Here is a 14,957-nt window from a genome sequence, read left to right as displayed (position 1 = left end):
TTTTGAATTAGTAAAATTAATATTTTTACATTTTTGACTACACCATGGTGTTCAAAAACTTCCAATGAGCCTAGAATCCTTGTATAGCCTTCAAATCTTGCTTCATTTCTTTATAATGGTTCTCAAGGTGGTAAAACTCAATTTTACCAAGGTCTTGAAAATTTCTATAAAAATTCCTAAAATATTCTAAAAAAATTCTAAAAAATCATATAATATTTTTTAAATAATAATATCTATTTAAAGCTATATTTTCCTATCTTTAATTTTTATAATGATAAAATTAATTCATATCTACTAAAAATCTTATTTTCTATATAATTAATTAGAAAGTCATGAAATTCTCTTCATGCTTCTTCTGACTATTGACTAATAATTGATAGGATTTTTATAAGTAATAAAAATAGATAAGAAGCCAATTAAAATTGATTTCAATAATTAATCTTTTAAACTTAAAAATAAATAAAAATACCAAATTAACTAAGTTAATTACCTCTAAGACTTATTAAGATTTTATTTTTATGACTTTTCTTCTAATAAGAATTTTATAATTTATAAATAATTTTAAATTCTAATAAATAATTAAATAATTAAAAAGACATTCTAATCTTAATATTTTTATAATTGAATGATTTAAAACTATATTTTTAATCAATCTATTAATTTAGATGCATTGGTGGAACTTACAATGTTATAATTAAAGAAATCTATATGCTGATTTATGGCAAAGATTAATAGATGTTGTTGTAATTCATCAAAGTGTCACACTTAAAGAAGGAGGGTATGAAATAAATAATTTAGGATTCAAATTCTTACTTCTATCATCTTATATTAGAAGTGTAAAATATATGATTGAAATACTTCATGATTCTATGGAAATTATAAAGTTTTAGCAACATCTTTTTATGATAATGATATCAAATCTAAGATGGCCAAAAATCCAAAGTGAACTACTTCAAGAACAACAAGCAAGTAATTAGCTAGATTTGGTTGCCTATATATTTCAGCTAAAAAAAAATGTAATTATGGAAGATATAAAGAAGAGAGTTGTATTTGATCATATTTTTGCATATGTTCATACCATTAAGTTTCAAATGAGATGTCTATCTCATATGCACATCTTGATTTTTTTAGATAGAAAAAGCAAGATTATATGCACTATAGACACAAATTTTATATTTTTTGTAACTTTTTTGAATAAAGACAATGATTAAGAGCTATTTGAAGTTATTCCATAATACATGGTATATGATCTATCTAGAATGCAAAATCCTCAAGCACCTTGCATAGATGACAATTGTTGTATAAAATGATATCCAAAGATATTTGTAGAAGAAATAACAGTAGATGCTGATCAATAATTCCAATATCAACAAAGAAATGATAGTAGAATATTTGAAGTTTGACAAATGATCATTGATAAGAGGGATGTTATTTTATTTTACTCAAAACTATTTTGAAAGTACAATTAACATGTGAATATTGAATTATGTGCATCAATTTGTACCGTCATATATATCTACAAGTATATCTATAAGGGCCATGATTGCATTACAATATAATTCAAAAATCAACAAGATGAGATCAAATAATATTTAGATGCAAGATATATTAGAGCTCCAAAGGCTGCTTGGAAATTTTTTGGCATGCAAATTTATGAAAAAATTCCAAATATTTTTTATTTAGCCATTCATCTTTTATAAATACATTAAGTGATATATGATCCAAATGATGAGTTAGTTAAAATTTTAGAACGTGCTGAAAGACAAAAGACAACATTATTTATATTTTTTAAAATATGTACAATAATAGAAATAGCAATATATATATTAGTAATTTATACAATATTTTTTTGATATAAGAAGAGAAAGAAGTAGATATTAAGAAAATATAGATTTACTATGAGAAGGTTATATTTTATAAATCCAAAAATAAAAACAAGATATTATTTGAAGCTTTTATTAATCCATGTTAGAAATCCACTATTATTTGAATGCTTAAAGATTATTTATGGAGTTTTTCATCCAACATTTAAAGTTAGAAACATCTGAGATATTAATTGCCCATTTGGAGGAACTACAATAGTCTTTGGTGGAGATTTTTGCCAAATATTGCTAATAATTGTAAAAATAATTTGAGAGAAAATTGTAACATCTTTTTGGCATTTAGTACTTTAGCTTCAAATACATTAAAAGAGAATATAAAATTGAATTTAGGATCACTTCAATTACATAGCAAGTTTGCTAATTAATTTCTTTAAGTATCAAATGCACATAACTTTTGTACATAATAATGGTGGTGCATTTGAATTCTTTATAGTTACATTATTATTGATTAATATTATTATTTTTCACTTGTCAGATTAAAAATGATACAAGCTTATTATCTAATAATATAATTATGCTTCTTGATTACATCATTTTTAATTAATAATTAATATCTTAAATTAATATTATTTTTTAAAAATTAGCTAAAGACAATATAGCAAATGATGCCTTCTTAAGAAGATAGAATCATTTTATCCATATGAAATGATAATGTGGAGGATATTAATGAGAAGATTTTGGTCATTTTTCTTAGAGAAGAACAAGAATATCTAAGTATTGATGAAGTTTTTATTGAAGATGGTATTGACAATAATAATATTTATTCAATCAAATTTATCAAGTTGTATAATCCATTTAGAATAGCTAGATCAAGGCTTTGTCTTAAGATCAGTACTTTGGTGATGCTACTAAGAAATATTGCTCTTTGCCAAAGACTTTGCAATAGAATCTAATTGATAATTACAAAATTAATAAATTAAGTTCTTAAAATAAAAATTCTTAAAGGCCAATTTGCAAGAAATTTGGTGTTCATTCTACAAATTATATTAACTTCTACAACAAAAGAACTTTCATTCAATCTAAAAAGAAAGAAATTTCCAATACATCTTGCATTTGAAATAACAATAAATAAATCCTAAAAACAATCAATAGAGCTCATTAGTTTGAATCTATGACAACTTGTTTTTTTCTATAATCAATTTTATGTAGCACTCTCTTGATCCACTCTCTTGTTCTATCAAGATTCTTCTTCCTAGAAATGAAAATTAAATTTTCAAGTTTAATATTATTTTTAATTTTTTTAATTACATAGATATTAGTAATTTATATATTTATTTTATTTTTTATTTTATTTATCCAAATTTCCAAAATTTGACTTTAATACATCCTTGAATGTATTAATATAATTTAATATTTTTTAATATAATTTAATTTTTTTTATATTTTTATCAGTATTTTCTTAAACAAAATTAACTAATTTTTTGCATATTATTTATGACAATGGCACTGGTTTAGTTATTTCACTTTGTAGCTGAAAGTTCCATTTTGTATTTTATTTTTTTTATTTTTTTATTTTTTTGGATGCACAAATATATCTTTTTAAAAAATGCTTCATTTGAGTCAGACTTTTTTTGACAACATAGATTCATCTAGTATATAAATAGAATCAATCATTGTCATAATTAACCTTATTAAAGTCAATATTGGATTATAATCAATCCATTTTGGTGGTCCAAATCTGCACCACCTAAACTACATTACACAATATAGTCAATTACACTATATAGACAATTACATTATATAATCAACTACACTATATAGTCAAAATTTACATCAGTTCTAAGACATTGATTAGAACTAGGGTTGATTTTATGTACTTGTAAATATTTTACAAATATATTATTTTGATTTTTTATTTTTATAAAATTATATTTATATATTACAAATAAGTAAATGTTTTTAGAAATTTGATTTAAATTATCTAAATTTGCATAAAAAAATCTTTAAATCCATAGCTTTATATTTTCAATTTAAAATCTTAAAGATTTTAAAAATTATTTTAATTTTTTTATGAATAATTTATTTTGTAAAAATTATTTGAATAACTTATAATATAAATACATCTAATTCTTTTTTTAAAATTTAAATTTAAAAATATCTTTTTAATATCTAAGATTATTGAGATTAAATTAAATTCTTAATTATATAAGTTATTTTTTATTATGAAATTTATAAATATAAAATTTCTTGTTTCTAAATTGCTTATAAAATAATTCTTTTTAAAATATATATTTAACTAGATCCAAATGAATATATATATATATATATATATATATATATTTATTTTTATAAAAAGAATAATTATTTTTTTCTTAATTATAAATATTAAACTATCTTTATTAATATTTTTAGTGGTATCAAATTATTCATCTAAATTCAAAATTAATATACTAAGAATATATCATTAAAGATGGTTTTAGTGTATATATATATATATATTAATATAAAAATCATTTGTATTATTTGCATATAAATTTTAAAAAATAAAGACTTTCAAAATATAAATTAATAAAGAAGATGATATTAATATAATTTAAAGAATGTCACATTTAATAGGAGATGTACACATAGATTTCTATAAAATTATGTAATATTATTTGTAGTAGATAAGAAATTAGAATATTAAAGTAAAGAAGTTAAGTTGTAGTTGAAAAATAATTCTTAGCCATTTTATTTAATCGCAAAAAGGAAATTAATAAAGAAAAAAGAATATATAGATTCTTTTGAATATTATAAAATAAATATTAATTAATAATTAAATAATAAATCAATAAATCATATCTTTTATTTAAAGTTTAGAGATAAAAGAGGTTTATAATATTTTTACCAAATGGCTAAGGAAAATCAGTTCTTAGGCTTAGTGCTAAAGAAGATGAACATTTAAAATCAATAAGAAATTAGAATTAATCCAAAAAAAAATTTGGGCAAGTTTTAATGTTTTAAATATGCCTATATTCAGAAAATCCAGAAATCTCTTCTAGTCAAAAGAGAGATGCTGAAGTAATAATATAAGAAAAGAAGGAGGCTGAAGAAATCCATGGAAATCCTTGATTTACCAAAACTAAAAATTGTGGCAAGATTCATCACAAGTAATAACATTAGATTTTTAATATAAGATGTCTAAGGCAACAAGACTTCTTTCTTATTACTCTAACTAACCTTTGTAGCTCTTAGTTTGAATTAGAAATGTAAAAGTATTTATAAAAACAATGAAATATTCCTTGAGCTTAACACTATGGCAATGGGCAAGCACCACATAGAAATGGATGACTTGATTGTGCACATGAAATTTTCTAGAACTATGTTCATTTGTCTATCTTATTTATAATTTGTATTGTAAAATCTCTTACAGTGTCAACAAACAAACATAAGAATTATAACCTCTACTTGAATTAGGAATTATAATTAATTCTTCTAATGATGCAACATACAAATCCACCACTTGTACAATAACTTTTGCTGATATAGTTTAATAAAAATTCCAAATACATGCACAAATTGCCCCTATCCACAACCCAATTTTTTCTTGTAAATGACCATCCAATATAAGTTCACTAGGTGCATTCTTAAAACACAATGTCCATGCTAATGGACATCTCTTGGATATAAAAATAAAAATAAAAACTTTTGACATCACGTCGGCTAGAGAAGTTCGTAAAGTTATGTTCCCCTAAAACCATCAAATTTTCACACTCTGAACTGAAAAACAATGATTCTTATTTTATAACTAACCAAGGCAGGTGCGCATCCGTGCAGGCGGAGGAAGCGAAAGGTGACCTCGCCAGGATAAGCAATGATCGGCAAAGGAACAGCAACAAGTGGCACTCAACTGCGTGTCCCTACCGACACAATCTTCCTCCCTCCGGGTAAGTCTCCTCGCTGCTGCTCTAGTGCCCGCCCAACCTCACCCGAGAGACTCGAGAGGTTCACACAATCCTCAGAAAAATGTGACCACAATGCTGCGTGGTTGCGATCCGCAGTCGCCGTGGCAGAGACCACTCCTCAGCACAACTTCTAGGACTTTACTGGCACTGAAGTGATAGTTGTTTTTTGGCAGAGTGGCTGGAAGCTATAAATTGATTGGTGCGTGTCAGGAGGTGCCCCCCATTGGAGGCTTGATCAGGTGGGGTTGAGAGCCCAGTGGAGATCGGGTCCTTGGCACTGAAGCGAAGCATCTGGAGAGGAGATTGAGGAAGAGAGCAAGGGGAGAGTTTCACGCTTCTGCAGTGACGATGTGGCGGAGCGTAGCTACGGGGAAGTGCGCGGCGCAGTTACTCATGATTGCGAATTTGGGGATGGTGATCCTCAGCTTGAGTGCGATGGCGGAGGAACTCGCGCCACCCGTAGTCGCGACTATCGAGCAATCGGGGATGGTGTCGACGTCGGACACTGTACAGGTTGTGAGAGAGCCGGAACTTCCACCACAACTGGCGACGCTTACTTTGACCGTTAGTTTTGACGAGAGAGATGTGGACGATTTATATGTGGGACGTGGTGGTTGAATCACCGCCGGATCCGAGACTGGAGGACAGCAGCATATGGGAATACTCCAAGCTCTTGATCCCACAGGACCAAATCCGCTTCACAATTGAGGCTAATTAACCCGGTAGCGACATCCCTGGCGGGTTTGAATGACGAGATGTTTAGATATTTCTCGTGATGAGGTTGCTCTAAACTTGTCCATTGACGTGTTCACTTTGTAAGGCAAACGTCTTCATCCTCTTTCCGTTGGTGTATTTTGCTTAACTCCGTCATCTGGATCAGAAACCTTCGGCTGTATCGTCGATTTAGGACAATCGCTACGATGTTGCGAGCAGCGTTTTTCAATGTTTTAAAATTAATTTCAGCCTCGTAGTTGGAGTAATCTGCCACCATGGTCTTGGAAACAATGTGTTGTGCAACTCAATGGTGCTGGTTCTCTCACATGATGATGAAATTTTCCCCAGTTGCCGCAGGAGATAGTAGCAACTCACCTGGAATGTATGCTCAATTTGAGGGTTCTCAGGGGGTTTAATTCCACCTCGAACTAGGATCAGCGCAATGCAGTCAAACCATTTGATAGAAGGGATCAAGCATTCTGACTCAAGGAGCTATGTACCAAGATCTCAGATGCAGGAGTCGCTGTAGTTTGTAGGTCAAGAGACTCAGCTCCTTCCAGTTGATGTGTTGCTTAAGACATGAAGCTACAGTTTGAGATTGTGAAAACAAAAATGCCGCAAAATTTCTGATATAGATTATTTAACTGATGTGAGGTCACGAATGAAGCATTCATGCCCTGCCAACCTGTAGGACCCGATCGAGCAACCTTCGACGTTGGAAGCTTGCGTGCATTCAATTGAAAGGGTCGATGGAGTTTAAATGTTTCATAGAGTGTGCGGCTTTTCTGGCATCCAAGGGGTATTAGAGCCAGATTACCGTGGTATGGTAGCATTGAGATTCCTAACTACGATCAACTTTGTTGTTCACAGCTGGTCATAATTAGAGTAAGTTTGTGGCTGATTGGGTCCTATTGTAAAGAGTTGTGAATAGTTGGGAAGGTGCGCCTGCTACGCCTGAATTCGTATGATCTCATCTTACTGTAAATTGTTGAGGTCACTTCTCGTGACTTTGTTTGTTTGTTTGTTTTTTTGTTTGTTGGTTATTTTACACACTCGACTACACTATCGAGTGTGTAATAAAGGCGCCACTCGAAAGCGAATACCACTGTAGCCATCACATCTTGGTCTGTTGCGATAAAGGCATGTAGAGAAGAATAAATTGGAGTGTGAGATTCGCTTTCCACTCCAGAAAATAGAGCAGAGATGTTTATATGCATTGCTCGACGGTTAATTCAAGATTATGTATCGACTCTGTGCCAATGCAACGCTAAACCCATGAATAATGTAACTTTTTCTGCAGTTGGTTTTGGCATTTGTTTGAAAGTATTTCAACTGGGATAAATTTGCTACAAGAATCATTTGGATCTAATCGTATGTCGATCAGATTGGAGGCTAACCTGCAACTCAATTTTAGGAATCTTCATCAGAGGTATGCGCGACAACAAATCTAGGATCTAATTTCTTTTTCATCTTTCGAAGTGTGCGTTTATTGTTTCCATCTAAAGCAGCAACGTCCATCATCTTGACCCACAAATTTGTGTTCTAACTTTGCTTTGGAAGTGGCATCCCAATGGAAACACAAATCATATGTTGTGTAGAAGGTGGATCAGCGAAATTTATGAGCCCTAAATCCCAACTTAAGCTCGTGTAATCTGGAGAAAAGCGCAAGTCGACATTATGTTGTGCAATCAAAGCAATCACATAAATTCTGGGTGATTCGACCTCTACGACGAGAAGGGGCCTCCGAAACTTGGGGTCCACGGCGATAAATAGCTTTTATCCATGTGCTTTGGTCCTCACTTAAGCTGGACAATGGTCTCTTGCAGTCAATGTCAACCACCAGCTCAAGTAATCGTTAAGAACTAGTGGGGGCCTGCGATGCTGGAGCTTCTTCAACTCGTGCAGGGAAACATACAACAAGAGAAGAACCTCTCAGCTCATCAAGTTTTCAAGAAGTTACTGAAGTTAAAATGAAAAAGGTTGTCACTTAAATCCCTCATTTTGTTCCTTGTAGCTCAGGGATTTAAAATATCAAAGACTCATGCAGCAGACTTTGGTTAAGAACGAACTGTTTGCATGGCTTTGAACGGAGCTTAGGTGTATCATGGACTGTAGAATTGGGTCTGAACCAATCGCCCTCATTACTACGCCTATCTGAGGAAGATTCTTCTTCTGGTCCATAATTGAGCAAGTCCATCCTTATCTGAATCAATCATGTTTGTAAAGTTGACGAAACTTGAAGCAAAGACTAACATATCTAGAAACGGAAAGCTATTTGGAGATCATTCTTGGCACTGTGTAGATTGGTCCCAGAAGAAGCATCTTCGTCGACCTGCATTAGGTAGCTAGCAGCCTCTCAATACGCAAAGAGCACAGGTGAGATGTAAAAGCTCGTCTCTGTCAGAAGAATCTGCGAAGGTTTGTGACTGCACCTTCTAGGCTTTTCTCTTCTTTCAGCATGCGCATGAATATAGTCGCAAGCTTGGCTGCTAAAATACATGAAACTTCTCCTTCCAGCGTGCAGCAGGATGAAGCTATTTGCCTAATTTTTTTGGCATGCTACCACGTTGGTTCTGACCCATGTCTGTTTGAAGAATGGTCGTAATGAGTCAAAATGAAACACCCATATCATCCCAAAATATGTGAAGTAAAAACAGTTTTTAAAGCAGATTTTCCTCGCCATTCAAAAGATACTGTTGAAAAGGCATCATTTGTTGAAAAGTGGCAAATCGAAAACATGATTTTCCCGCTAGAATATGGTGACAAATGATGAACTAAGCCGGAAAGACATTGATTATCTATAGAAGTCTGTGTAACTTTGGCTGGCCTACATGCTGCAAGCATGCAACAACCTCCAGATAGACGAGGGAGTTCATTGGAAGGATACCAAGGGCTTTATGTACTAAATCAAAACTTAAGATTGTCTATGTCCCTTATGGACTAAATCAAAACTTAAAATTATCCCCATAGATAATATTCCCGCTAGAATATGGTCCCTTATGTACTAAATCAAAACTTAAAATACGACCTAATCTTTAGGTAAAGCACGATTGGAGTTCACCTATGATGCTAGGTTCTGAGAATGTGTCTTCACTGAAATAAAATTTTCTGTAACAAGGTCAAAACATCATAATAGTTCAAGTGGACTGTGAAGCATGAGCTGCAGTTGTCGAAATACTTCAATCTGTAAGTTACTATCAATAGGTTTAAAAGTTCTTCATTGGTGGACCATAAGTGAATTCATTCCTCAAAATACAATTCCATCCTCATGTGCCTAAAAGAATAAAAAAAACTCAAAGATAATTAATGTTATTAATAAGATAATTTAAGAAAGATACATTGAAGATTGGAGAACTCAAATGTAAGTACATTCCACGTTTGAGATACATGAACCGTTCCTAACAAATACAAGTGTTCAGCTCCCATTAAATAGCAAACCAAACCATCGTGTATTTACTCAAGCTGCCAATCAGCTTCATTGATAATAGCATCTGGGACCAGAAGAACGAGAAGTCAATTGCTGCTCGTCATTAACTCATAAATCCTTACAAAACTGGTGCATTTTCTATCACAATTGATGGTCATATCATTCATAGCATAGCTGCGCTTGGAGACATTCTGAAGGATAGCAACCAATCCAGGTCTCGTGATCTTCTTGAGCCTGAAACCAACAACGCCAACAGAATCTTTTCCGAGAAAGCGGAGAAAGGAATGAATAACGATACATGCGATATCGTACTGTGGCCATGGGAAGACGAGCTACATGTCGTTATGGACCACCCTGAATACTCGACAAAAGTTCAATGAATTTTGGTCTTCATGACTTGAATGAAAATGCCACCAACTGTGCCTTGTGAAATTGCCAATGACAATTAAATTAGGTAATCAGTGACTCGCCTTACAATTCTCGTTAATCGTCTTCATCTAAACAAGATAAATCCTCTGCGAAATTATCAACGAACAAGCAAATCCAGGTCGTCATTAACCAGAGAACAGATCATTTTCCTGAATTCGAAGTGAATACTCAGCAAATTTAGAGTTCACATTTCTATTCATACTCTGAAAGTCACCAACTACAAATTCAGATTCTCGCATAAAATCCGCAGACCTCCACCCTCACGAACATCCTGAAGCGAACCAAGTGCTCCCATGAACGACATGCAGTTGCGTTTCCATGGAGTCCGAAAACTGACCTTCAACACAGTCGACACATCCTCCATAGCTTCCATCACGGGTTTGCTGAAACCCGCGGACTGCCCTGCCTGTCCCATGTTTTGGGCCAGCACCTGGGGGGAACCCAGCCCAACCCTTCCTCAGAGGGCACAGAAGCGACAGTGCCTCCCTGGACACTCCACCACATGCGAGATGCACCACCACAAGTGGATCTTGACACGTAAATTATAATTGGTAGTCCAGCAAAGCAGTAAGCACAACGTGGATGCCAGCACGGCAAGGACAAAGGACGTTACAACCATCCCACAAACTTTAACACAACCGATCTCGTACAGCCATTGGTGGGTCAGGGTTTCGACTAAGACTGTTGCCCCGTTCACACGAATGCGTCTTGCGGCCCCGCCAAAGGATTCTACACGTGTCTCTCAACTATTGGATCTATATTAAGAATATCTGATCTGGTGGTTTGATGTGGGCCCGATCAATATGTAGGTTGCCAACTCAAGGCCAGCGTGGTTTCCCGGGACCGAGAACCCACGTGCTTTTGGATGTATTGGAAAAATTTTCTCGAATCGGAATCATTTTCCACATGGAAAGTCGGGCTCTGAAGTGTTGAGGCTCCTGAGATGTGATTTTCACACGGGGATGGGTGGCTGGTGCCTGGTGACGTGTCCGTCAAATGATAACTTATTTCTCTGCCTTGTCTGTGTGCAACGATGACGGTGCGCATGGGCCTGTAAGTAAGATGACGTGGCAATTCCCTCTCCTCCCAACCCGCTTTCATGTTGACAATTTACAATAGAAACAAGGCAAGTTGGAAACATTCATGAGGTTTTTAATAACGATGTTACATTTGAAACACGACAAAAAGGAAAAAACATAAATAAATATATCATATGTATATGTGTACTCATAATTATAAATTTTAGTCAAATGGTTGTCAAGATACTATTGCGGATCAAGTGGCGGCAGAAAAACTAATATATCATTATTATAATATTTTTTTAATTCATTCTAAAATGATTCTAAGTCAACTATTTATTTATTAATTTCTCTTTTACCTTATCAACAAGTTTATAGAACTCTGTACACAGACAATACGATAGATTAAATAAAATTAGGTACAACAATATTAATATAAACATTGTATTTTAAAAATGTTGGTTACACAACAAATGATAACATAATCCACTGTACCAAAATAAAAATTTGCATAAAATATTTTTTAGAATTATACACTATAATTGTAAAGTTTCATAATTTTTCAATTAACACTCTAAATTAAACAAAGAAAATATACATTAAATAAAATACACATTATAAAGCTTAAAGGTAAAGAAACTTAAATCATCTTTAAATATTAAATTAAATTCTAAAATCATAACCACTAAGATACACAAATACATATATATATATATATATATACACATCATGCATATGTTATAATGAAGAATTTAACAACTCAATGATTCTAATCAGTGGTCTAAATATACATCTAAATTTAACACCTATAGATTTAAGAATATTTAACTCATATTATTTAAGATCGACAAACTTAATGTTTTTAAACTAATTTTAAATTTCACATAAAGTTTTTATTTGATTGTTAGTAGGAATTCAAATTCACTAAAGTTATATCTAATATATATATATATATATATATACACACACACAAAAATATTGACTTTGAATATACAGATATGTGTATATATATATAATGTAAAAATATTCAGATTTTATAATTTTCATTAAATAATATTTTTGATATTTAAAAAGTATATCATACAAGTACTATTCAAATTTTTTTAAACTATTATTACTTACAAAAAGAATAAGGTTATTGGAAGTATAATTATTGTATGCTATCTAATTCAACTAATTGTCATTTCTCATCAATCTTTTAAATGCCACACATAAGCAAATGAAATGGTCAATTAATATCCCAATTAGTTATTCATTTTCTAATATTCTAATAGATTGTACTATTCTTCAACAAACTAGCTTATGGCATTGCTAAGTTAAAATTTAGTAGTTAATTAAAGTCTATAAATACTATGAAATATTTATATAAAATTATGTTTATATATATATATATATATATATATATATATATAATATGATATCTAATGAAAAATTTTCATTTGACCATTAAAATTCTAAAAATGTTTATGTGAATATAATTATTTTATTAGGTCTTAAGTATATATATATTACAAATAATATTATTTAAAAAATTTTGCACCACCACATATTTTATTTACCACTTCTATAGTTGTATATAAAAATAAAAAAGAAAGATCATCTATGTAGTGATATTTTTCATGGGAATTGTTATGCATTTATGACCTAGTTTTTTTGAAATGAAATATAACAATACAAGTTTGTTTTCTTTAATTTTATTCTTTTCTTTGAAAATAATTTGAACATTCATTTTTATTATGTTTTATTTAATCAAAACTTAAATAGATTGGTTATTTTAATATAAATTATATATATAAGTTTTACAAAGATGTAAATAGGATATTTTATTTTTTATATTCTAATAAATAATAATTTAATTAATTATTATATTTTAAAAGAAAATCTACCTATAAATATTAAAAAATTCATCCATACACAAATATAAAAGAATTAATTATTTGAAAGAAGAATTAAAGAATTATTTTTACATAATAAATTTTATAATTTTAATACTAAGATTTTTAAAAACATAAGTAATTATTTCAAGGTTCTTTTAGAATATTTAAATATAAAAAAAATTAAAATAGAAATTTTATACATATGATAAATATCTAATATAAGTTTTATTAAATAAAATTTTATTTAATATTTTTTAAAATATTTTTAAAATTACACATTTCAAACATTTATAAAGTTTTACATTTAAGGGTATTTAAAATAATAAGAATAGTTTTAGAAATTATATTTAACATCTTGTAAACTTTCTTAAATTATTCAAAAAAAGTGACAAAATATCTAAAATAAAATAAGAAAAACATTCTCAAGTCTATGACCAATAGCAAAGTAGAAGTCTTAAAAATAAATAAAAACTTATGTAGTTACAATATAATTGAAACATTTATCAATCCAAAAGGTATAACATTATATTTAAAATTTTTGTACCTTGTCCAAAATATTGTCTTCCATTCACCTCCTTTTTTAATCTACACCAAATTATACATTCTATAGAAATCTATTTTGATATAGATCTTGGCTTGATCGAGTTACTTCAAAAGCTTTAATATCAATAATAGTGAATAACAATTCTTCACCATTATTATGTTGAAGTTCCAATACTTAATACACATTTGTAAAGATTTTTTTTTTTTTTTTTTTTTTTTTTTTTTTTAATTAAAAGTATTGGTGCACCTATTGATGATTTGAAATGCCAAATAAAGCTTTTTGTAAGATTTTTGTTAATATAATATTTTAATTTTAAAAGCTAGTTTTATAATAGGTTTTAAATTGGACCAAATGGTGTTTGAGTCCCATCTTCAAGATCAATGGCACAATCATACAGTCAATGCTCTGACAATATGTTAATATTATTCTTTTCAAAGATATCTTAAAATTCTTTATATTACTCTAGAATAACTACTAACGAGCTTACTTCTTCATGAGCTCAAGTTGCATAAATGAAAAATGACATTTCTTTCTTAGCCATCTTCATAAAAGCCCCTACTCCAAAAAATAAGAGCTTTGTTGTTGATGACTTCTTGACAGGTTTTTTTTCAAAGGAATTCTATAAAAAATTCAATCTTATGAAACTTGTAATCTATAAATTGGTTATATCTTTTCAACTATAAAAATTGTAGAATAATAAGATTAATTAAGATTTTAATAATATTAAATATTATTTTACTACTATAATCTTCAAATGATATTTATAATATTACAGTCCTATGAGTAATATTGCTTGAAGATAAAGGTCGACTACCTATTACTTCCACATATATAAGTTTTGATTTCTGCATTAATTTTTTTTTATGAAATTTGAAAAAAAATTCATTTAAAAAACTAAAAAATGCTTATAAATCTATTAAGGCATTTGTTTGAAGTTTTTGTAGGCCAAAAAATAAAAGTATAATAAAACAAAAAGTAGATTGGAAGAAAAAGAAGGACCTTGATAAATTTGAGGTGTTAGAATTTCAAGCTATATAATCTTTATTATGGCTAGGCCTCTTTGTTTTCTTGAACAATCATACTTCTAATCTTAGTTGTATATTTTTTCTTTGGATAGTTTCCAAATTTGTAGTCTTTTTCACCAGAATATAAGTATAAGCCTTATTCAAATCAGTGCTTC

General features: G+C 30.2%; 1 long non-coding RNA gene across 2 annotated transcripts; it reads right to left on the bottom strand.

Annotated features, from left to right (window-relative positions):
* Nucleotides 1-9,555: 9,555 nt before the first annotated feature.
* Nucleotides 9,556-10,932, bottom strand: LOC149987477 (uncharacterized). Of its 2 annotated transcripts, none has more exons than XR_016498319.1 (2): nt 10,590-10,932; nt 9,556-10,423 (listed from the first exon to the last, which is right to left on the bottom strand). It is a non-coding gene; the product is annotated as an uncharacterized LOC149987477 (long non-coding RNA). The 2 variants fall into 2 exon arrangements; XR_016498320.1 differs by having other exon boundaries at nt 10,675-10,932.
* Between the last annotated feature and the right edge of the window lie 4,025 nt (nt 10,933-14,957).

Source organism: Physcomitrium patens, chromosome 18, assembly GCF_059467195.1.
Source record: "Physcomitrium patens ecotype Gransden chromosome 18, ASM5946719v1, whole genome shotgun sequence".
Lineage (NCBI taxonomy): Eukaryota > Viridiplantae > Streptophyta > Bryopsida > Funariales > Funariaceae > Physcomitrium > Physcomitrium patens.
Note: the sequence above shows the minus strand (reverse complement) of the source record. Positions and strands in the feature narration are given on the sequence as shown.